A 25,013-nucleotide genomic window follows, 5' to 3' on the forward strand; every position below is an offset into this window, starting at 1 on the left:
ATTTTTCCGTTCAAGCACTGTAATGTTCTTTATAAATAATTTAAAAAATTAAAAAAAAAATATATATATATATTCAGTCCGTTCTAATATATCTGTTATTCCATAACATATATGAATAATTTAAAAAAACATATATTTTAAAAACATATATTCTATCAGTTCTAGTCTATCTGTTATACCCATAACATTTCAAAAACGCTTAAAGGTACAGATCAAATTGCGCATAGTAGTACATTACAAAAGAGTTTTTTTTTCTCCACATATTTACAGAAACATAAACAAAAAGTAATAGTGCATATTACTGTAATACATTCAAAAAAATAGAAAACTTATATTGTATAGCATCATCGTTTTGTCATTTATATATCAAGAGGTATGGCAAGGGCACCTTCGGATTCTTTTAGGGATCTCCAAAGTCTCAAAAAAACTTTTGACTATTTTATAAAAATAAAAATAAATAAAAATAACTTTTTGAACTACTAAAAAATGGAATTATAAGAATCTATTTATTAAAATTCCAATATAAAATAGAGCCAAAAAAAGAGGCTAAAAATAAAAATAAAACTGCAGTCAATCCATAAAAACCAATACATCTAAATCCACATTTAGCCCTTTCGGAGAGGTAGTTTTAAGTCTATAGATCCACTCAGTTTCTTTCATGGCTAGCGCTTTTTCTGTATCTCCCCCTCTCCATTGGGGGGTTATAGTGTCTATTCCTATACATATGAAATCCTGGAAACTAAAATCGGTACAGTTCATACAGTGTCTAGGGACACTGTGTTTTATATTCCCTCTTTTTATCCCATTAAAGTGTTCCAGGATTCTCACGTGCAATTTTCTTATCGTACGACCTACATACTGTATACCACATTTGCACTCTAATAAATAGATGACATTTTTTGTTTGGCAATTTATAAAATTCTTTATTTTAAAAACTTCTTTTGTGGCAGTGCATGTAAATTCTGTTTGTTTGTTTTTTGAAACTTACATGTACTGCATTGGCCACATTTAAAAAAGCCTTTTGGTTTTTCTTTAAGAAAACTACTCCCTGGAGTTTCTTTTTTCTCCAGGGTACTTATACGTGGTAGAGCGCTAGGGGCTAAAATTGACTTGAGATTCTGAGTTTTTTATAGATAATCTGCGGTTTGTTTGGTAAAATACTAGTTAAAAGTTGATCCTGTTTTAAAATAGGCCAAAACTTTCTAAGCGTCTTTTCAATAGAGTGTGCCTTGCTATTGTATCTAGTTAAAAAAGAGATACTATAGTCTTTATTGTCTCTCTTATATACCTTTTTATTTTTTACAAATTTGACTCTATCCTTCTTTTCTACCTGTTTTTCCGAATCTATCAATAATTTTGGGGGGTACTGTCTCCTTTCAAATTTCTTATTTAGTACTTTGACCTGTTCTTTAAAATCAATTTCATTAGTGCAATTTCTAAGTATTCTCATTTGTTGTCCCTTCGGTATATTGTTAAGCCAATTTGGGTGGTGGCAGCTGGAATACTCTATAAAACTGTTCCCATCCGTAGGCTTGAAGTATGTCTTATTGCACACTGTTCCCGAGGAGATAAAAAAGGAGAGATCTAAAAAATTGATTTTCTCAGTATGTGTTTCAGCTGTGAATCGTAATCCATAGGTATTAACATTAATATACGATAAAAATTCTTCTAAAAGGCACCTCTCTCCCTCCCAAATAATAAGAACGTCGGCAATATACCTTTTCCAGAGCACCAGGTTCGCACCATATGGGTTGTTATTCCAGATATTATGTATTTCCCAATCTGCTACAAATATGTTTGCGTAGCTAGGTGCGAACCTGGTGCCCATGGCAGTGCCACATTTCTGAAGGTAATATGTACCTTCAAACCAAAAAAAAATTATGAAAAAGGATAAAACGGATAATGTTTAAAATCAAAGTGGCTTGTGCTTCGTGCATATTTTCATCTTTCTCTAAAATTCCTTTAATGGCTCTAATACCCTTTTCATGGTCAATTGACGTATTCTTTCCAGGTTAGGCCTTCTACCTCTGTAATTATTTGGTTAGAATCTTTAATGTATGAACGGGTCGTTGGGACATATTTCTGTAGAAAATGGTCCACGTATTCTGAGACATTACTAGTCAAAGACCCGATGCCACTGATTATCGGTCTGCCTGGGGGGTTAGTGAGAGACATATGAATTTTTGGTAGGTAATAAAATATGGCCATTTTCGGGGATTTAATAAAAAGGTATTCAAACTCTTCTTTAGTGATGACGTTCTTATTTTGACCTTCTAATAATAATTTAAAAAGCTCTTTTTTATATATTTCCATTGGATTGGATTTTAGGACAGTATATGTATCATTATCGTTCAAGATTCTAGATGCTTCTTTCATGTAATCTTCGCGATTTAGGATGACTGTACAGCCCCCCTTATCAGCCTGTTTTATAACAAGATCATCATTTTCTTTGAGTTGTTTTAGGGCAGTTTTTTCTTTTCTAGTCAAATTATCTTTCCCCTTATCCTTTGCTAGATTTTCAAATTCATTTAAAACCATTTCACTAAAAACCGGAATAAAATCCCCTTTTTCCCAAGTTGGCAAAAATTTAGATTTAAGTTTTAGTCCTGAATGTATAATTTGTGGGGATACAGATTCATTATTTTCCTCCTTGCTGCCCTCGCCATATTCCTCAACCTCTTTTTTCTTTTTTTCAAAGAAACGTTTGATGGTTAGTTTCCTCATACATTTTTGAGTGTCAATAAAGAGTTCAAAGTGATTCGGACCCCTTTGTGGGGCAAATTTTAGTCCCTTGCTCAAATTTTGCTTTACATTTTTAAAATTATTTATAAAGAACATTACAGTGCTTGAACGGAAAAATTGGGTCAATGTTATGGCCCCTAATGCTTCCACACTTGTCCGTAAGACCAGGTGGTCGAATACGGAAGTGTGTATCGGCAGAGATTTACAATAAAGTTATTTGCGTTCCAAAGGGGTACACGCATGCGCGGCTGGATGCGTAGATACGCTAGCCACAGTGCGCATGCGTGCAATAGAAATAAACGCACGAAATGAAGGACTTAAAAGCCGGAAGCAGGAAGAAAGAACCAGCTCTTGATAAAGTCGGTGAGACGAAACGCGTCGAGCAGTTTGAAGCTTGCCAGCACCCCCACAGAAAGATTGGATCATACTACAAGGTTGGAGATCATCCAGATACGGACTGACTACCTCAGAATTGGGTAAACGAGATCCATATCATAAAAGGGAATTTAGCCCAGGAAGGGGCTGACAAGCTTTTTTAGCACAATTTAGACATATGTCCTTATTGTGCCACTATATTTGTGAGTGTTTTTTTTACTTTTCATTATTTGTATCTCTGTTATTAAATACTTCACTATATTTTATTGTTTTTATCTCTTTTCATGAATACTTGTGCCCAACATTTGGTAAATATATTCACACGTGTGTGATTGTGGCGCCCCCCGGTGGTATATGTTTATGTAAACTATACTAATTGCTGGCTTGTATTTTCTTGGGATTGGGAGTGATCCCTAATTTGGAGGGGCTAACCTGCACTGTTTAAAGCACTATTTAAAGCACTTTGTGTTCCCACTTTCCGCCCCCTTGTCTATAACAGTATCCACTGATCCTGACACAGAAGCTGGCAGACAACTAACTGCTCTTCAATCTATTACAGTGAAAAAAGTTTTTTTCTTTTTAAATGTCAAGCTTAAGCTATTGTGACACCAGATATGAGTGGTGGCACTGGGCAAATGGGCACAGTATCCACTGAGCCTGACACAGAAGCTGGCAGACAACTAACTGGTCTTCAATCTATTACAGTGAAAAAAAAAAATTCTTTGTAAATGTCAAGCTTAAGCTATTGTGACACCAGATATGAGTGATGGCACTGGGCAAATGGGCACAGTATCCACTGAGCCTGACACAGAAGCTGGCAGACAACTAAATGCTCTTCAATATATTACAGTGGAAAACATTTTTTTATTTTTAAATGTCAAGCTTAAGCTATTGTGACACCAGATATGAGTGGTGGCACTGGGCAAATGGGCACAGTATCCACTGAGCCTGACACAGAAGCTGGCAGACAACTAACTGCTCTTCAATCTATTACAGTGAAAAAAGTTTTTTTCTTTTTAAATGTCAAGCTTAAGATATTGTGACACCAGATATGAGTGGTGGCACTGGGCAAATGGGCACAGTATCCACTGAGCCTGACACAGAAGCTGGCAGACAACTAACTGCTCTTCAATCTATTACAGTGAAAAAAAAAATATTTTTAAATGTCAAGCTTGAGCTATTGTGACACCAGATATGAGTGGTGGCACTGGGAAAATGGGCACAGTATGCACTGTGAGCCTGACACAGAAGCTGGCAGGCAGGCAACTGCAATCACATTACACAGACAAAAAAAAAAAAGCAGACTGATGTTCTAGCCCTAAAAAGGGCTTTTTGGGGTGCTGTTCTTACAGCAGAGATCAGATGAGTCCTTCAGGACTGTAGTGGACACTGAATAACCTAGCCTACCTATCAATTTCCCTATCTAATGAACAGCAGCTACACTTTCCCTCCTCTCACTAAGCATGCAGCTTCAGAATGAATCTAAAATGGATGCTGGGAGGGAGGTGGGAGGGTGTGGAAGGGAGGGTCTGCTGCTAATTTGCTGGAATGTGTCTGCTGACCGTGAGGCACAGGGTCAAAGTTTGCTCAATGATGACGAATAGGGGGCGGATCGAACCGCCCATGCGTTCGCCCACGGCGGCGAACGCGACCACGCTATGTTCGCCGGGAACTATTCGCCAGCGAACAGTTCGGTACTTCACTAGTTGTGACATAAAGGTGTTATTTAACACATTCAAAAACCTGATTCCCCTTGGTGAAATACTAGTCCCTCTATCCCAATTTATGTCCAGGTAATTAAAATCTCCAATAATTAACGTGTTACCCTGATTTGCCGCTTTCCCAATTTGCTCTAACAGCAGTTCTTCCTCATTAATATTTACATTTGGTGGTTTATAACATATCCCAACCAATAATTGATTTCCCTTTGTTTGCCCCAAGCAGATATCTACCCATAAAGCTTCCACATTTTCCTCGTTACACTCCACATGCCTAAGATTGGACTTTAACTCATGGTTGACAAACAAACATACCCCACCACCCTTCTTGTTTTTCCTATCCTTCCTAAATAACGTGTACCCATTGAAGTGAACTGCCCAGTCATCTGTCTCATCCCACCATGTTTCTGTTATGTCTATTATATCATATTGTTTAGTTTATGCTAATGCCTCTAGTTCCCCTATTTTGTTATATAGGCTCCTTGCAATGTAGTAAGCATACATTTAATACATTTAAATACGTTTTGTGAATTTTCATCAATATTACATAGCTCCTCTGTTCTGAGCTTTCCCCTCCCCACCATCTCCATCCGCCTTATACTGAGCTAAAGCCCATCTCCTTTCTGTCCTATCTCCATTTTCTAGATTGCGTTGACCCTCCCCCCCTACTACTAGTTTAAAATCTCCTCCAACCTTCTAGCCATCCTATCCTACAGCACTGCAGACACTCTTCCGTTTAGGTGCAATCCATCACGACTATACAGGTTGTACCCAAGTGCAAAATCGGCCCAGTCTCTAAAAACCCCAAACCCTCTTTCCTCCTGCACAAAGACTTCCGCCACGCATTAACCCCTCAAATCCGCTGCTGCCTTTCTGCTGTAGCGCGCGGCACAGGTAATATTTCTGAAAATATTAACTTAAAATATTAACTTGGAGGTCCTTTTTTATTTAGCTTACTTCCTAGATCCCTGACACTCACAGCACCCTCACTCTCACACTCACAGCACACCCACACTGCACCCCTAACACTCACAGCACCCTCACTCACACAAACATACACACTGCACCCCTGACACTCACAGCACACACACACACTGCACCTCTAACACTTACAGCACCCTCACTCACACACACACACACACACACTGCACCCCTGACACTCACAGCACCCTCACTCTCACAAACTGCACCCCTAACACTCACAGCACCCTCACTCACACACTCACACACACTGCACCCCTAACACTCACAGCACACACACACTGCACCTCTAACACTCACATCACCCTCACTCACACAACACACACACACTGCACCCCTGTCACTCACAGCACCCTGACTCACACACTCACACACACTGCACCCCTGACACTCACTGCACTCACTGCACACACACACAAACACACACACACTGCACCCCTAACACTCACAGCACCCTCACTCACACACTCACACACACTGCACCCCTGACCCTCACAGCACCCTCACTCACACACTCACACTGCACCCCTGAAACTCACAGCACCCTCACACACACACACACACACTGCACCCCTAACACAACACCCTCACTCACACACACTGCACCCCTGACACTCACATCACCCTCACTCACACATACTGCATCCCTGACACTCATAACACACACACACACACACACACTGCATCCCTGACACTCACAGCGCATGGTCTACCCTGGTAGAGCATTGAACCAACATGCTCACTTTGTGATGGGGCGTGCTTGTCATTGGTGATGACAAAACACACCCTATCTGGCCCACCCCCTTTTTAGTGGGCCGCTGTAATTAAAAAATGCCCGGGCCGAATTTTCTTCCCAGTCCGGTCAGATTTCAATATTTAGAAATCTTAGTTAACTAAAGAATATATAGTTAGAAACATTCCATTCTGCAGGTGGAATTAAGAATAATTATATATTGATGTGATATTATCACGTGTTAGCATACCGATGTTTTTATCCAGGTGTATTGATTTGCTCTAAAATAAGATAAGATATCATTTTAGGCAAATTAAAATTCGGCTTATAGAATCTGGTAGATTATTCTTATTGGATGGTTCCAGGAAATGATTAATGAGCTGGTTTAAATGTTATTTTATTTGAAAATTACATAAGAATAGGATATTAAATGCCTAGGAGGATCTAGCCAGCATTGAAAGGGTTACTCAGTTGATCTAACTGTTAGCCAAGGTTTTACGACTCTTCGCTGCACTGTGTGAAGTTTTGCTGTTTCTGTCTGTACCCTCATAAATCTAAAGTCTTGACAGTTGGTGCTGTAGCTTTGTAATGTGTTAGCCATTGGAACGTGTATAGCCATGCCATTGTATTGCTTTTCATGTATACTAAATATTCACTGATTATTATCATGCATGCTGCCTAATATTATTATATTATTTGTCACAATAAATTATATCTATTTTTATAACAAATTGTGATTTTATTTGTATGGAATACATTTCACTTACATGATAACGATCTCTGAGATCTGAGAGAATTGAAATAGTGGGCAATTCTTGACTGTTTAATATTATCATCCCATAAAAATCCCCACATTTGGTAAAAAAACAGACACCATTCTTGCAGAGGGTCTGTGACGAAACCAATCTCGCCACATTGTATTGGAGGAGCCTGGTTGCCCGCCTGCTGCCTTTGGACTATGGCCCTAGGAGATTGGGCCCTTTACAAACAGTGTTCGGCCCTTTTATTACTATGGGAGAAGAATTGACACTTTTTATAGGGCACTTCGGATGCAGCCGAAGTGCCGAAGTTACCGAAGTGCCGGAGTTTCCGAAGTTGTCGAAGTCGTCGAAGTGACCGGCATCGGACAAAGGACCACGTGGCGGCGGCCATTTTAACTCGAACACCGCCGACCCGTACCATCGACTTCACTTCGACACTTCTACTAAAGTCGAAGTACCGGCCATACTTCGAACGGGACTTAGACGTTTTTATGCTAGAAAGTGACCGACCGCACAGCCTAAATCCATGGAACTGTTTTGGGCAAGAAAAGGTGCTTGTGGTCGGTCATAAAAGGACTTCCGTGTAACTTTTTATTTACTGGAGGGATTTGTATGATTTTTGAGAGTGGTTATGTTTAAAGTATGCTGAGTCTGAATATGTGATTGTTATATGGATACGATGTATGGTTGTAAAGTTATGAAAGTTATGTAAAAGTATATTTTGAACTGTACACATAATGGGATTAAGTGTCACACTAAGGGGGAGGTAACGTCTATGTTATTGGTTATTTTATGCCTCCCCCTGGGTGTGGCCTGTATGTGTACTCATGTAATAAAAACCAGGCTGGGTGCCCAGCACCTCAGACCACTGCTTGACCTTCAACACGGAGCCTTGTCTCGTTCTTGGGGGGATTCACTGTATGCTGCTGGAGATTGACTGCTAGGAGTGTAAGCTGATGTCTGCTTTTCCTGTTCGTCTGCTAGCAGCTATTCGTGAGGTTCCAGCTGGAGTGCTACCTTATTCCCTTGTATGCAGTTCTGGAGTTTGGTGCATTCATTTATATCCGAATTCGTGAGTTTTGGTGCTTTTATAGTAGCTGTGCCTTGTTTGGGAAAAGGGGATTGTCGCCTAAACGGATTTTTCCACTTTTATGCTGAAACAATTGGTGGCAAGCGGCGGGATCGTTCCTACAGCCAGAAGGACAGCTACAGGAGACACCATTGCTCTGGATTTTACAATTTGACAGCACCAGCATGGAACCAGCAGTAGAGTTCGAGGAGGGTGACATGGATGACCGAGATGCAGTACGCAAAGGCATCTGGTACCAGGCACTGGGTATTGTGGAATACCAGCAGGACGGGAGATTCCCCAAGGAAGAGCAGCGGTTGCAGAAGCGAGTAGCCCTGCGGATGCCCTTCCTGGGAGAGCAGCCCCTGGAGGAATGGGTGAGAGAATTGGAACACCTAGTATGGCAGGAGATGTGGCTGGAGGATGCCTACCAGGCGCTTTGGTGGTATGTTGCACAGTACCTGCCCTGGACAGCCGAGCATGACAAGCCAGAGGGAGAGGAGTTGGATGGTCCTGGCTTGTTATGGGAGTCTTTCTCAGAGCCTGAATTTGGGAGCCCCACACAAGCCCGGTTCAGTGATCTCTTTGAGTGGAGGGAGAGCAGGTATGACTGGGACGACACTCAGGAGATAGAGCAAGACCTGGTCCACCTAGTAACCCGAGAGATGGAGCTGGAACAGGGCTACCAAAATCTGTTCCACTCCAGTGAGAAGGCTCAGCAGGGAAGCGCAGACCCAGATCCAGACCCCTTCAGCTGGGAAGATATTGTACAGTTTTACTGGGAAGAACCCCAGGTGGCCAGTGGAGATGGGACCGAGGTCTCTCCACCGGTCCGGCAGGGAATTGGGAGCCCAGTCTCCATTCCCCAGCGGCAGTGTGAAGTGCAGGGAGAGGAGAGCAGCGTCCTCCCTCCCCAGCGGCAGGCTGAGTTACAGGGGGCAGAGGTTGTTGTTCCTGCCCCCCAGCAGCAGAGTGATATGCCAGGAAGGCAGTGTGAAGTACAGGGAGAGGAGAGCAGTGTCCTCCCTCCACAGCGGCATGCTGAGTTACAGGGGGCAGAGGTAGTTGTTCCTGCCCCCCAGCAGCAGAGTGGTATGCCAGGAAGGCAGTGGGAAATACAGGGAGAGGAGAGCAGTGTCCTCCCTCCCCAGCGGCAGCATGATTTTTTGGGAATTGGGAGCCCAGTCTCCATTCCCCAGCGGCAGTGTGATGTGCCGGGACTTGGGAGCCCTGTCTCCATTCTCCAGCAGCAGTGTTATTGGCCGGGAATTGGGAGCCCAGTCTCCAGTCCCCAGCGGCAGAGTATCCAGCAGGGAACAGAGAGCCCAGTCTCCTTTCCCCAGCAGCAGGACTCTGTATTGGGAGGAGAGACAGTCGGTCTCCCTCCGCAAAGACTGAAAGTATGTATGGGAGAGGAGCTTGTTACCACCTCTCCCCAGCGGCGGATCATTAATGTGCAGAGTGTTCTATCGGGAGAGGAGCTTGTTACCCCCTCTCCCCAGCGGCAGCTTAATGTACCAGGGGGAGACTGTAAACCCCCCACCAGTGCAGATGGGACCGTGGTCTCTGCACTTACCACACAGGGGGTAGGGATGGTCGGTCCTACCCCCCCACGACAGAGCTGTGTATCCAAGGGGGAGACAACCGGTCTCCCCACTCAGCAGCAGAGCTATGCAACTAAGGGGGAGACAGTCCGTCTCCAGCAACCAGGCTCCAACCAGACTACTCCGGTGGTAGTGCTGGCACCAGGACAGAGTACCGCTGGTCTCTGCCCACTCAGCAACCCACCAAGGCAGCCTACCAGTCCCCTACACAGCCGTGGTGAGGCACCTGGACATGGACAAACTTCTCCTCTACCCAGGTGTAGTAACTATTTATTGTGGGTGGGCTGTACTGTTTTTTTTTGCTTTGTGGGTGGGTTGCTGGACTAACAAGGGCACTGACCGGCAGGAGGTCAGGTACCCTGTTAGTCTTTTTGGAAAGGGGGAGAGATGTGACGAAACCAATCTCGCCACATTGTATTGGAGGAGCCTGGTTGCCCGCCTGCTGCCTTTGGACTATGGCCCTAGGAGATTGGGCCCTTTACAAACAGTGTTCGGCCCTTTTATTACTATGGGAGAAGAATTGACACTTTTTATAGGGCACTTCGGATGCAGCCGAAGTGCCGAAGTTACCGAAGTGCCGGAGTTTCCGAAGTCGTCGAAGTGACCGGCATCGGACAAAGGACCACGTGGCGGCGGCCATTTTAACTCGAACACCGCCGACCCGTACCATCGACTTCACTTCGACACTTCGACTAAAGTCGAAGTACCGGCCATACTTCGAACGGGACTTAGCCGTTTTTATGCTAGAAAGTGACCGACCGCACAGCCCAAATCCATGGAACTGTTTTGGGCAAGAAAAGGTGCTTGTGGTCGGTCATAAAAGGACTTCCGTGTAACTTTTTATTTACTGGAGGGATTTGTATGATTTTTGAGAGTGGTTATGTTTAAAGTATGCTGAGTCTGAATATGTGATTGTTATGTGGATACGATGTATGGTTGTAAAGTTATGAAAGTTATGTAAAAGTATATTTTGAACTGTACACATAATGGGATTAAGTGTCACACTAAGGGGGAGGTAACGTCTATGTTATTGGTTATTTTATGCCTCCCCCTGGGTGTGGCCTGTATGTGTACTCATGTAATAAAAACCAGGCTGGGTGCCCAGCACCTCAGACCACTGCTTGACCTTCAACACGGAGCCTTGTCTCGTTCTTGGGGGGATTCACTGTATGCTGCTGGAGATTGACTGCTAGGAGTGTAAGCTGATGTCTGCTTTTCCTGTTCGTCTGCTAGCAGCTATTCGTGAGGTTCCAGCTGGAGTGCTACCTTATTCCCTTGTATGCAGTTCTGGAGTTTGGTGCATTCATTTATATCCGAATTCGTGAGTTTTGGTGCTTTTATAGTAGCTGTGCCTTGTTTGGGAAAAGGGGATTATCGCCTAAACGGATTTTTCCCCTTTTATGCTGAAACGGTCCGTAACAGGGTCATAAATATCTTGTGTGAAGATCACAAAGTGAGGGGTGAGAAAGAAAAAAAAACAAGCAGACAGTGCAGAAGATGGTGTTAGAAGCTTTGCAAATCTGTTCATGGCACTTTGGGGTGCAAACCTTGTTTCCTATCATCGATACATAGATGATATTTTCTTTGTATGGGTAGGTTCTGAAGAGAGTTTAAAATTATTTTTAGCATTTCTAAATTTTAACAATTGGGGAATAACCCTAATAGCTGATTTTAGCAACCATAGTGTGATTTTTTTTAGACTTAAATAAATATATATTTATTGAAAATAGTGAAATAAAGACCAAAACATATTTTAAATCTGTCACTGTAAATAATTATATTCACTTACAAAGTTTCCATTTCTCTCCATGGTTGTAAATGTACTGTAGCGGAGCTGCAATATTAAAATCCACGATCTCCGCTGGTACAGTAGGTAATCCACAGTCAAATCCCCCAGTAACCGGACGAAACACAGTTCTGGGAGTCAACTGACTTATTTATTCACAGCTCCAGTATTTATGCAAGTCCCCATGCAAGGGGATTCCATACTGACATAACAGGGGTAATACAGTAAGGGACTACATGGGGGACTTAACATTCTGGGCATTTCTCCCATCAGGCACTGCTGCACGAGAGAGATACTCCCACTGGGATACACCGTTAAGTGGATTATCCCTCCGTGCAGCAGAACCAGCATTTCACATTTAAATACATAACTTTCTTATAATTCACCTTATTTGCACAAATGGACGTTCGGTAGATAGCTGGGGTCTGGTACCTTTCGTAAGAATACCGCTCAGATCCCAGCTAAAACAACCGAACGCCGCACGAAATAGACTTTGCCATCGAGTTCGTTTAAAACTACCGAACACCGATGGGGAACCTTAATAGGAAACGATTGGAACTCCCAAACGGCCTGGAAGTACAGCGGTGTTCGTGCCGTCGAGTAGCCGTTTTCAGTTACAGGCGCTCGACCACCAAACACCGCTGGGGAGACAAAGGATCCAAGATGGCCGACCGCCGCGTGGTCGGTAGTCGAACGAAGAGCCTTTAAGTACCGATTGCAACAATGTTGCAATCGGTTAATGAGCGCCACACGTCCCTCTATGGGTGGTCTATCAGGGGGGCCCGCATTAGTTTCACGAACAGCCCGTACCGTCGCTGTTCGTGAAACAAACTACATGAATGCTAGTGGCTTATGGCTGCTTGCATACGAATTCTATGGGCAACACAATACACATTCAAGTTATACATACATCACAGCAATACATACAGACAACCTTTGGCTACATAAAGTCCAGTATCCTAGAAGTGGCTAGGTTTGCCACATGTACCAAAATCACAAATTCTTTGAATTCGAAGAAATTGTACAAATACAGTTGCATATGATATTCAAGCAGAAAGATTAAAAAATATTTTTTGGAGAAGGGATACAAAGATAATATACTCCAAAAAACAATAGAAGAAGTTAAAGGAAAAGATAGATCAACCCTCCTTGAATATAAGGCAAAAAAATAAGGACCTCACATCCAATATACCTTTTATCTGTAACTTTAATTCTAAAAATAGGGAAATAAATTTTGGCCGATTTTAAGAGGAGATCCATTATTATACAACTTATTACCTGAAAAAAACCATGATTATATACAGAGGTGCCCCAAATTTAGCCACTAAATGGTCTAAATGGTCAGCTGGGTAGTCACTGTTTGTCTGTGCAAACACGTGGCAGTGGCCATCTTGAGCCACGAACGCAGGCAGCGGTGTTTTGGTCGTTGAGGGCGTGGAACTAAAATCGGACACTGTATTTTGTGTAATTCTGTACTCCCGAAAGAGATCGTCGGCTCAGATTAATTCAATGGAACTATTCCAGGCAGCAGCCTTGTGTGTGGTTGGTCAGAACTATACCCCAATGACGCCAGTACCACTTACTCCAATAAACGTCATGTAGAGATCCTGCTACTCAGTAACAAGAGTTGTTTATCCTGATAGTTGATACCTAGTTGTATCGGCCTGTAAATCAGTGTGGGGATGACGTAGGACATTGAGTGGGCGGAGTGTCCGGAATGCTTGCTACCGAGGGCGAGTGCCTGCTTCTCCCTTCTCACATCGACAAGACATGTCGGATTAATAGGACTCACAAACCGCAAAATTCCTATACGGCAAACTCAGAGAGGAGCGACTGCTATAATTTACAACTCACAAGGAGATCAATTTAATGAAACCTCGAAGGGAGCATACTCCGAGATCGGCGCCATGAGTCTCTAGCCGGACAGATACGTACACGTGGGGAGGGCTGGGAGTTTTGGAGACCTACAGATAATCTCATTATTTAAAACAGCAGACTGTTTAACCTTTTACTGCTTAATGTAAAAACACGATACCTAATCTATAATGAGCTGCTGCATATAGTGCTCACAGATAATTCACTGGAATTGAAGTATCTTGCTGGATAAAGATTATTAAGTGTGAGATAGAGAAAAAATCTTCCCTTGGAGACACAAGCTACTCATTTTTGATTTTCTAGTTTATTTAATTTGAACTTAAATTGGAGAGAAGTTATGATTTCTTAACCCTATCGACAAGGGACACTAATTATGGTTATAAAGGTAGTAAAATACGCCCCCTGAGGTAAAGCTAAAACACCTTAATTACCTATCATAAAGTAAATGTGAATCTGGTGAGAAAATATACCCATCTAACCTTTGGAAAAGGATTAAAAGTAAGCAGAATTCACTTTTGAACTAAATTCAAAAGAAAAAAAGGGAAGGAGAAAGGTTAAAAAGAAAACAGTTTGCAATATACTGAGAAAATATACCCCACATTAAGTGTGGGGTAACAAAGGAGCAAAATTCTCTTGTCTTAAAGAATCCTCCCCCAGATAAGCGGTAGCAAGGGTGAACGACTAGTTGAAGGTGAATGACAGAATGGTGAATAAAAAAAGCCAGAGAGACCAAACCACCTTTAAAAAAAAGAGAAAAAAGAAGAGAACCCCCCAAAAAACAGAAGAAGACTTTCTACATTCATCCCTTCTCCTAAACCAACGGAGCCCAAACCCAGGCTACTAATGACAGAACATAACGCTTCTAACACTTCTAATACTACACACACATACTAACAAAATGAAAGCTCCAAAATCATCAGACTTATAATATACATCACAGAACTATATTAAACAATGTCTGGAAATACAATTAAGTCAAATTAAGTAAGAACTTAAAATCCACGTGGGTGACCTTAAACAAGAAATGACAAAAATGAACGGAAAAATGTAAGAAAATGAACACAAAATTGAAGCACTACAATTGGAAACACAGGGGCAGAGAAATAGATTTAACTAAATTGAGAAAAAAAGTAAACACTCTAGAGTCTCAACTCTTGGACGCAGAAGATAGAGCAAGAAGAATCTGCAAATAAGGGGCATTGCAGAAAAGGTAGATACAGAAACAATGAGATCTTATCTACTGGCACTTTTCAAGGATATGAATGTCCAGGAGGCTCATGGTGAAAATATAATAGAAAGAGTCCATAGACTTCCTAAACCCAGCTATCTTCCAGACGAAGTACCAGGTGACAACATTATGAGATTCAATTCATTCTGCATAAAACAAAAAATCTTATTTGCTGCAAGAAACTTACATACTGAGGAAAGAAAACTCCCAAATCTTTATTTCTACCAAGATCTCTCCATCAGAACTCAACAGCTCAGAAGAGAATTCAAACCAACATTTGACGTCCTTAGAACTAAGAGCATGAAGTATCGATGGGGATTTCATATTAAATTAATTCTCACGTATGAAGGAAGAAATCTGATATTTAATTCATCTCGACAAGCTCAGGAGTGGCTGAATAAATCCTTAATGAATACCGAAGAAGATCTAGTGAATTAGCAAAAGGATCGAGAAGGCAGACATGAACATAACGGAGAGGGTGGATGAGAGGGAGGGAGGGATAATTAATATACTTATATTTATATGTAGAATGTATTCATTTATTTTTATTTTATTTTTTTAACTTTTTTGAGGGAAAAGAGAGAAAATAGCAATAGGAGTATAAGGAAAAAAATGATATAGTAATCGTACGCACAGTCACAAATGTAAACCTCTTTAAGGTAGAGGAGAAGAAGCGACTGATTTATCTTGATTAATCGGACGCTATTATAAACACATGTATACACTATATATTTTTTAAGGGCCCTAAGTAAGCATGGAAATTGAGCTTTAAAAATATATGTCACTAATAAATATATTCATATAACACAGAAACAGAAACAACAAAAGTTTTGAACACTTAAGGAGTTAGACCCACAGATGTAATATTTGGAAATTAGACGGGGTAAGAGTAAAGGATATGAGAAAGAGGGAGATGAACTCGAGTAAATGGATGTTTTTGTTATTTTTTGGATGAACACAAGCTGATGTGATTTCATGAAGGAGTGAATATTGGACACGTATTTACACACGCAGGGATATACTTGTTTACTTTGTACTATTTTATGCCTACTAGAAACTTATAATGATATTATATTTTTACATCAGAAAATTTAACCAACCTGATCTAAACTTGGTATAATATTTCAATATGTTAAATGATCAATCTGCTAATAATTAGCTGTTGAGGTTTTACTCACCGCTTAATACCAAGGGATTTGTTTTATTAGTATAACTATAGACTGATTTGGGATATGTATGCCCCTCCTCTGTCTCTTCCCACCCTCTCTGGAGTATAAATATCTGTTGTGTTTTTTTTTTTTTGTTTTTTTTTTTCCTGGATGCGCATTGTTTGCCATTATCTAGGGTTGAAGGAGCACTCGCCTCAAGGCCAGTATTCAATTTTTTTGGGAAGAGATGAAGGGTAGTGTCAATCTCTTCATGATCCCACTTTTGGGACTGGTATTGGGCCATTGCCCAATTCGGGTTTTGGGGTCCTGTGTTTGTATAGAAGAATTGGTTTTCCTCTTCTTCTTGGGCTATTGTTATGTGTTTTGGGGATTGTTTGCTTAGAGGAAATGGTTTTTCCTTTTCCCCTAAGATATTGTTATGTGTTATGCCTGCGCGACTGAGAGAATGGTCTCCTACCATTTGAGAATCCAGCTTTGACAGTCAGATGAAAAACCTTATAAAGATTTCTACATTTAATGTCCAAGGTCTGGACGTTCCCCAAAAGAGAATAGCCTTGTATGACTGGCTCTTTAAACAAACCATCGATGTCTGTGGGGTACAAGAGACCCATTGGAAGGGAGAAGATGCAAATAGATTCACCACAATAAATTATCCTAACATTATACATGCATCTCTAAAGGATAAGAAAAAATGTGGAGTAGCCATTATCATTTCTAAAAATGTCAAATATGAATTAATACGTAAACACTGTGACCCTAAGGGAAGAGCAATCTTTTTGATACGATACGATATTTTCATTTCTCAGCATATATGCCCCAAACGAAAGACAGCTCCATTTTTTAAATAGTATATTGAGCAGATACATGGATAGGATTAAGGGTACATTTATACTTCTAGCTGATTTTAACTGTGTTGCTAGAAGCAACAAAATAATAGATCCAAAAACAAGAGACTTAACGAAGACTAATGCAAGAATCTATTAGGAAATGTTAATTATATGACATATGGAGAACATTAAATCCTTATGGGAAGGAATTTGCCCATTATTCCCATTGACATCAATGTTACTCCAGATTGGATATGATCATGTCATACAGTGATACAGTAAGTATAGAAATTGAGATGAAGTATACCCTAAAAAAAAGGTAATTGGAAACTCCGAGATTCTATACTGAATGATAAGAAAACATTCGAGGAAATAATTGTGAACACTAATCTATATTTTAAGGAGAATTTAAAGGAAGAGGTTAGCCTGGGAAAAGCGTAATTAGAGGATGTATAATTAAAATAGAGGTTCATAATAAAAAAGTAAATGATCAATCCCTGGCAGATCTGTATTTGAAATGAGATAACCAAGAGAAAATCTGCCCTAAGGAACAAGAAACTATTTTAGAAATAGAGCAAACTAAGAGGAAAATTCGAGACTTTATGTTTGATAGAGGAAAAATATTCAAACTAAATGGAAACAGAAGCAGTTCGCTCTGGGAAATCGAGCAGATAAATTCTGATATAATTGTTGGGAATAATACACTTTGCCGATACTGACCCAAGGCTCAAGCTACAGATGAGCGCGGATGGCCAGCCTGTTTAAAATGATCTAACTTGGAGCATGTCAGCTATTTGAAATAATACACTTTATCTAATGTTTGTGGTCCATTCCAAGGTTTGCCGTGCCTTTTACCATGGTTTAGCATAATAATATTGAGTCTCTGAGAGTTCTGAAAAATGTGTAATCTGGTCCAAATATTTGCTATTTCTATAATATTTAGGTCGACGTAACATTATCTCAGAGATGTTTTATTGAAATAAGTGAATGCGAGCTTCACACGATTATGTAGGAGTGTGCTCTATAAAGGGATCCTTTCTTTGTAAAACGTACTATGGTAGATTAGATGTAATGAATTTATTAAGGAATTGCAAATAAACATAAGAGACCCTGAAAGAAATCTTCTACAAACTAAGATTGGTATACATTACAGGTGATAATGTGTGTTTTGGATACTCATTATGAAGTAGTGAGTAGATTCCTTGATATGTTACTGTGTTTTAAAATATATTGGAATCAGTTTATCTCAGTCTTTTGTTGCGGTTGCAATTGTTGACTTCCTGTTTTATTCAACTTTCCTGTTCATTTGCCAAGTTCTCTGATCTATCTTCAATGCTGGTAGTCAGCTTCCGTAGAAGTCAAATAGTTTGCAGAACTTTTCATTATTTAAAAAAAAAAAAAAAAAAGAAAACAGTTGGAGTTTTGGAGGTGTAAGTTTAAAGGTGCACTTTAGGGTCAGTATTCCTGACCCTATAGAGTTAAAACCACCATCTAGCCCCCCTGATCCCTCTTGCCTCCCTTAAAATAGTAAAATCTTACTTGTGTTCAAGTCTAGAGCTGCTTGCTTTGTCCCTGTTTCCTGTAAACATGCCCACTGCCTGCTGACATCATCAGAAGTGGTGGCCTGATCCAATCACAGTGCTTCCCCATATGATTGGCTGAGACTGACAAGGAGGCAGATCAGGGGTAGAGAGCCAGCATGATACAAACACAGCCCTGGCCAATCAGCATCTCCTCATAGAGATGAATTGAATCAATGAATCTCTATGAGGAAAGTTCAGTGTCTGCATGCAGAGGGAGGAGACACTGCATGTTTGGATGCATTTTAGGCAGCCATGACCCAGGAAGGATCTCTAACAGCCATATGAGGAGTGGCCAGTGAAGTTATCACTAGGCTGTAATGTAAACACTGCATTTTCTCTGAAAAGACGGGATTTGCAGCAAAAAGCCTGAAGGTAATGATTCTACTCACCAGAACAAATTCAATAAGCTGTAGTTGTTCTGGTGACTATAGACTACATCTGTCATCTCAAGCATATATTATGTCTAACTGGGTTTCTTCTGAGGGACGCAGAGTGTGAAATGTATTTACTTATTTTGTTAACTTATTGTGGAATGGTTGTGGTTTAGTTTCCTGTCCATGAATGTGCTTTTTGTATTTTTGCAGGAAAAGCGCTTATTACATCTCACGTAAAAGGGGCCTCGCAAACTTCTGCTGTTCAAATCGTGGATCCACGTTTCCCTTTGTGAATTGACTAATCCTGAAAGTGATTCTTTAACTGAAAAGTGATTGGAAGGACAAGAAGATGGCTTTCCCTTATACAGGAGTACTATTAGGGGAGTATTGTACTTTTAAAGTGCATTGCTTATTTGTGTAAAAAAAAAACAATATATTATCAATATTAATTGTTGCAAAAAAAATAAATAAAAAAAATAATGGATGTATAGGATAGGTTATTTTCCGAAGTAAGATTCATCTAGTTTGCCTCATTGACAGGGCCAGATTAACATAGGGGCTGATGAAGCTGCAGCTCCAGGCCCAGGCCCATGGAATAGGCCCATTGATATTTTCCCCCAAAAAATATTATTTTTTTTTTTTACTTTTTTTTATTTTCTTTACACACTAATCTTAGGGTTGCCACCTGGGTGGTATTTATTGGAGACTGCCTGGCCGTGCCGATATTGCAGCATTACCAGCAATACAAATGCCGGTATATTTCTTAGTATAAACAAAGATTACTCTGCAATACCAGCACAGGGCAGTAGAGGTTGCTGTGTGTGTGGAGAGAGGCAGGGATAGAAAGTTACAGCATATACCTGCATCTCTCTGCTCACTGATTTACGGTGGAGCATCTACACAGTACAGAGAGTCCAGACAGCAGCTCCCAGCCTGCAGAGACAGCCTACAGCTCAGGGAACGGAGGGATGGGGTTAAAAACTGCAGGGAGACATCGGGACACTGAGACACTAGGGGGCACTGTGAGACATGGGGACACAGGGACACCTCTGGGGATGCTTAGACACTTGAGAACACTTGGAGACACAGGGACACAGACACACATTGAAAAACTTGGGGACACTAAGACACTAGGGTACACTGAGACCTGGGAAGCTGGGATACATGGGGATACAGACACTTGGGGACACAGATACACACGGGGACACTGAGACATGGAGACCCTGAAACACTTGGAGACATCGGGACACTGAGACACTAGGGGCACAATGTCCCCAAGTGTCTCAGTGCCCCCATGTCTCCCTGCCAGTGTCCGTGGTGTCTTAGTGTCCCCATGTCTCACAGTGTTTCAGTGTCTCTAGTGTCTCAGTGTTCCCATGTCTCCCAGTGTCTCAGTGTCCCCATGTCTCCCAGTGTCCCCATGTCTCCCAGTGTCTGTGTCCCCATGTCTCCCAGTGTCCCCAAGTGTCTCAGTGTCCCCAAGTGTCTCAGTTTCCCCATGTCTCTCAGTGTTCACTAGTGACATGTGGACACTGGGAGAAATGTGGCACTGAGACATTGTGATACATAGGGACACTGTGATACATAGTCTCAGTGTCCCCCAGTGTCCCCAAGTCTCCCAGTGTCCCCAAGTGTCTCAGTGTCCCCAAGTGTCTCAGTGTCCCCATGACATGGGGACACAGACACTAGAAGACACTAGGTGACATGGGGACACTGGGTAACAGAGAGACACTGGGAGACAGGGAGACAATGGGAGCAATCTATCTATACAGCAGAATCAAACTGTAAGTAGTTTTTAGGTGATTTCACAGAATTTTCTGGAACAGAGTTTTATTGGGAATTATTCCCATATGTATATGTTAAGATTATATATATAGACTTCGTCAGTTAGTCACTTGCTCGAGAAAGTTTTTTAATACTCATCCTGTCCAACCAAGCATTTATATAGAGTGAGTGTTTCTCTCATCTGTACAAAGGCATTCCAAGGGGAAAATATCTAAAATATCATAGAAGACAAATTTCATGAAATATAAGCAAAGCTGAGAGAAGTACATAATACACAAGTTAAGGGTTTAACTTTAGGCTCTAATTTGACTTTTGGTCTAGGTAATTGATAAATTGATAATAATAGATATATCCTTTTAGGAGTTGTTCATGTCGTATTGATCATTGTGTTTTTATGATTGTAGAGACCGTCCTGGAGTGTTTGTGCCGCCTGGTTCTTGGGATTGCGCACCAATCTCTCTCTCTGGCTGACTTTGCACTAACTATTCAGCAATTACATCTGTTTGGTCATCCATCCAGGCCGAAGGGACTGAGATGCTTACTTATGAGGACATAAACTTTGTACACAAGAACCTGGAAAGTCCTGAAGGCGCAGTGTCTAATGTCTAATGCCGCTGGTTCTGTAATAACCCTTTCAACAATTGGGGTGTTGCACAGAGCACTGTGGTGAACATCCAGCAAACAAAATAAGAACTAAGAACTATGTGGAAGCTGACATTGTCTTGTTGTCAGCCATATTGCTACCCTTAGCTATGTTATGGTGTCTAAGATTATGGAACAAAGTTTATGGTGTCTAACATTCTTCTATTTTTCTGGACTATGGAACTATTTTGTTATTTTTATTTTTGAAGAGTTAGCCAAAGAGAGAGGATAGTAAGTGTTAGCTGACCCAGGGATGCATGTACTATGTGTGTCTTTGATGTATGTTGAGTGTGCCAAGGATGGTGTGGCGGAACCAGCCCCGCCACTTGTGCCTGGAGAGGACTGCTTGCCAGCCTCTTGCCATGTGATTATGGTCCCTGGGAGGTTTGGCCCTTGAAATAACAGATTTCGGCATCATGGATTTTTGTTGTGCTGCTAGTGGCCCTTTAACTCCCAGAGAAAGGATTTGTACTTTTAAATTGGCACTTCTGATGCAGTCGAAGTGCCAAAGTAGTCAAAGTGGCCGCCATTCAAAAACCGAACACCTGGCGGCAGCCATTTTAATTTAGTCAAACGCGGTCAGCGGTGCGTGCCACTGAATCTATGGAACTAAAATCGGCTACATATTTGCACGAACAGCGCTGACCGTTACCTTCTCAGGTCAAATTAGACTTTCCCTTAACTTTTTAACCCCTGAACCGATTGCCCTGATTTTTGAGTATGTGTATATTTCAAGCATGCTGAATCTGAAAATGTATGTTGTATGTGAATGGCATGTATATTTTGAAAGTTATTAATATTTTGTAAAAACTGTATTCCTCTGCCTGTGATAATGATATTACCCATTGTGTTCAGTAATCATATCACAGGCAGATTGGAGGATTTTGTGTGGGAGTGTCTGTGTGTATTGTACGGATTGATTGGTTGTATTTCAAAACCCTGTGGGCAGTACTATGTTTGTGAATTGTGAATAAAAGAGACTATATGTGCCAGTACAGTCAGTTCTGCTTGACCACAAAATTAAGTGTCGTCTCGTTATTGGGGGAATTGGATTGTATGCTGATTGCCAGGAGTGTAAGCTGATTGTATGCTTTTCCTGTTCAGCTGTTTACAGCATTCATACGCTTGAGAGCATTCGAATGCTGCTCCGGTTCGGTGGTTGTGGTGTCTGCTGCAGTGCTTGGAGTCCTCAGGAAGCGCTAGGAGCATCCTTCAATGGAGGTACCCAGTCGAGGTGCCCGTCGACCCGTTACAGATGGATTCCCATGGTTTAAGGAACTGGGAGTGTATATGACTGGTTTTGACTGGACCGTTGGAATAGTGCTCACGGAGGAATTCCAGCACTCCACCAGACACCATAAGCACTGCAGACCCCACTTGCAGCTACGCCAGGGTCTTACCCACCCTGGACCCAAGACCGGGATCCAGCTTCCAGTGGGCAGACCTCTCCTACTCCCAGAGAGCGTAGCAGGAACAGCTCTTAAAAGAGCTTAGTGATTTTAATCCTAGGGGAGTATAGTGATATAGTAATCCCCAGGGTAGATGCAGCCTTTTCCCCCACACATGAGACGAGGCTCTATGTTGGGGGTAAAACAGGAACTCCATTTTAATGGAGGCACACTGGCCTTTTATGCAGGTTTCCCAACAAAGGTGACGCCCAGGTGGACCTTTCTGGGCACAGGGACACAAAGTGTACAAGCCAATAGAAACAATGTGACAATTAATGACACTCCCACATACAGTACTCAAACCCTCCCCTCTGCCTGTAATATAATTAAGGCAGATAATGCATGAACTGACTTATCCCCCAGCAGAGAAAACACACATTTTATATAAAGTCCAATAGGTACCCCAAAACACAACATATCCCCTGATAGCCCCAATCTGGGTGAACAACATATCCAAAATCACCCCCGATTAGGAAACCCCACTATATTGGCCCGCCCATTCGGCCGACAGGAACTATAATTCCAAGGTACTGATACCAGAACAGACCACCATTTATACCATGACCTGTGTCCTAACGGACTGCATGGCCGGAGCCTTTTTGCCCCTACCGTAGATAGTTTCTTGCCACTCTGACACCGTAGTCTGACCCAACCGTACGACCCTGTGCAGTGTCCGCACACCCATACACCTTACTCCACAACACCATCCTTGCGGATGCAACTCATACACCAACGCTACCGGCACACATGCCACCCCCGACACCATCCGGACTCCACTACACTCAAGTTGTCTCGTCTCCTACGAGCCTGGCCCGAATGTACGAGTCTACTACACTCACACACCTCGACAACTTAACAGAAACAACACCATACCTAACTGGGGACACTGGACATGAGCGAACAATGAAACTGTGACGGTCTCTTCTCCAAAACAAATGTTAGTCACCCTGTACGACACTGCATCTACGTTAACGCAGTCTTTAATGGACAGGTTTGGCTAAATTAGGTCTCCACGCTACACAGCATTTCAGTCCCAGCTGACATCGCAACAACAACAAATGCAACAGGTTACTTTATATAAGCGGGTATTGATAATAGAACTGAATTTCTCTCTGAACGTACTTCCTGTACAATCGGGTAATACACTTGTACTGAATTTATGCATCACGCTACTACTATGGGTCAGCGACATCTGACTTTCTTTTACTTATGACCTGATGTTTGGTACCAGACATCAACACTAACACCATCTACGACCAGACCCGTACGGGTCATGACACAACACGACACACTCCCACATTCCTTCACGATGACCGACGATAGTAATCGCGTATGACCACGCAAACCTAGGGACGCTTCACACACTCATAGGTCTACATTGACATGGTCCACAACGGACTGGTCTAGTCAACTACGTTCCCCACGTGACAATGTTACCATGTCGGTTAGGAAATGTAACCATACCTGCATTGTGATTTGATATCACCTGATACTGCACATGACACTGATTCTTTATATATATACATATTTTTCATAGCTATTTCATGCTGTTACATTGTACTTATACCTTCTGTTATTCTGGCGGGCCTGCGTGCCCAAAATTTGTCTTGCTCTCGCTTTAATAAAAACTGATTATCCAAAAAAAAAAAACATATCCAAAATCACCCCCGATTAGGAAACCCCACTATATTGGCCCGCCCATTCGGCCGACAGGAACTATAATTCCAAGGTACTGATACCAGAACAGACCACCATTTATACCATGACCTGTGTCCTAACGGACTGCATGGCCGGAGCCTTTTTGCCCCTACCGTAGATAGTTTCTTGCCACTCTGACACCGTAGTCTGACCCAACCGTACGACCCTGTGCAGTGTCCGCACACCCATACACCTTACTCCACAACACTATCCTTGCGGATGCAACTCATACACCAACGCTACCGGCACACATGCCACCCCCGACACCATCCGGACTCCACTACACTCAAGTTGTCTCGTCTCCTACGAGCCTGGCCCGAATGTACGAGTCTACTACACTCACACACCTCGACAACTTAACAGAAACAACACCATACCTAACTGGGGACACTGGACATGAGCGAACAATGAAACTGTGACGGTCTCTTCTCCAAAACAAATGTTAGTCACCCTGTACGACACTGCATCTACGTTAACGCAGTCTTTAATGGACAGGTTTGGCTAAATTAGGTCTCCACGCTACACAGCATTTCAGTCCCAGCTGACATCGCAACAACAACAAATGCAACAGGTTACTTTATATAAGCGGGTATTGATAATAGAACTGAATTTCTC

The sequence above is a fragment of the Pelobates fuscus genome, chromosome 6, assembly GCF_036172605.1.
Source record: "Pelobates fuscus isolate aPelFus1 chromosome 6, aPelFus1.pri, whole genome shotgun sequence".
NCBI classification, from domain to species: domain Eukaryota; kingdom Metazoa; phylum Chordata; class Amphibia; order Anura; family Pelobatidae; genus Pelobates; species Pelobates fuscus.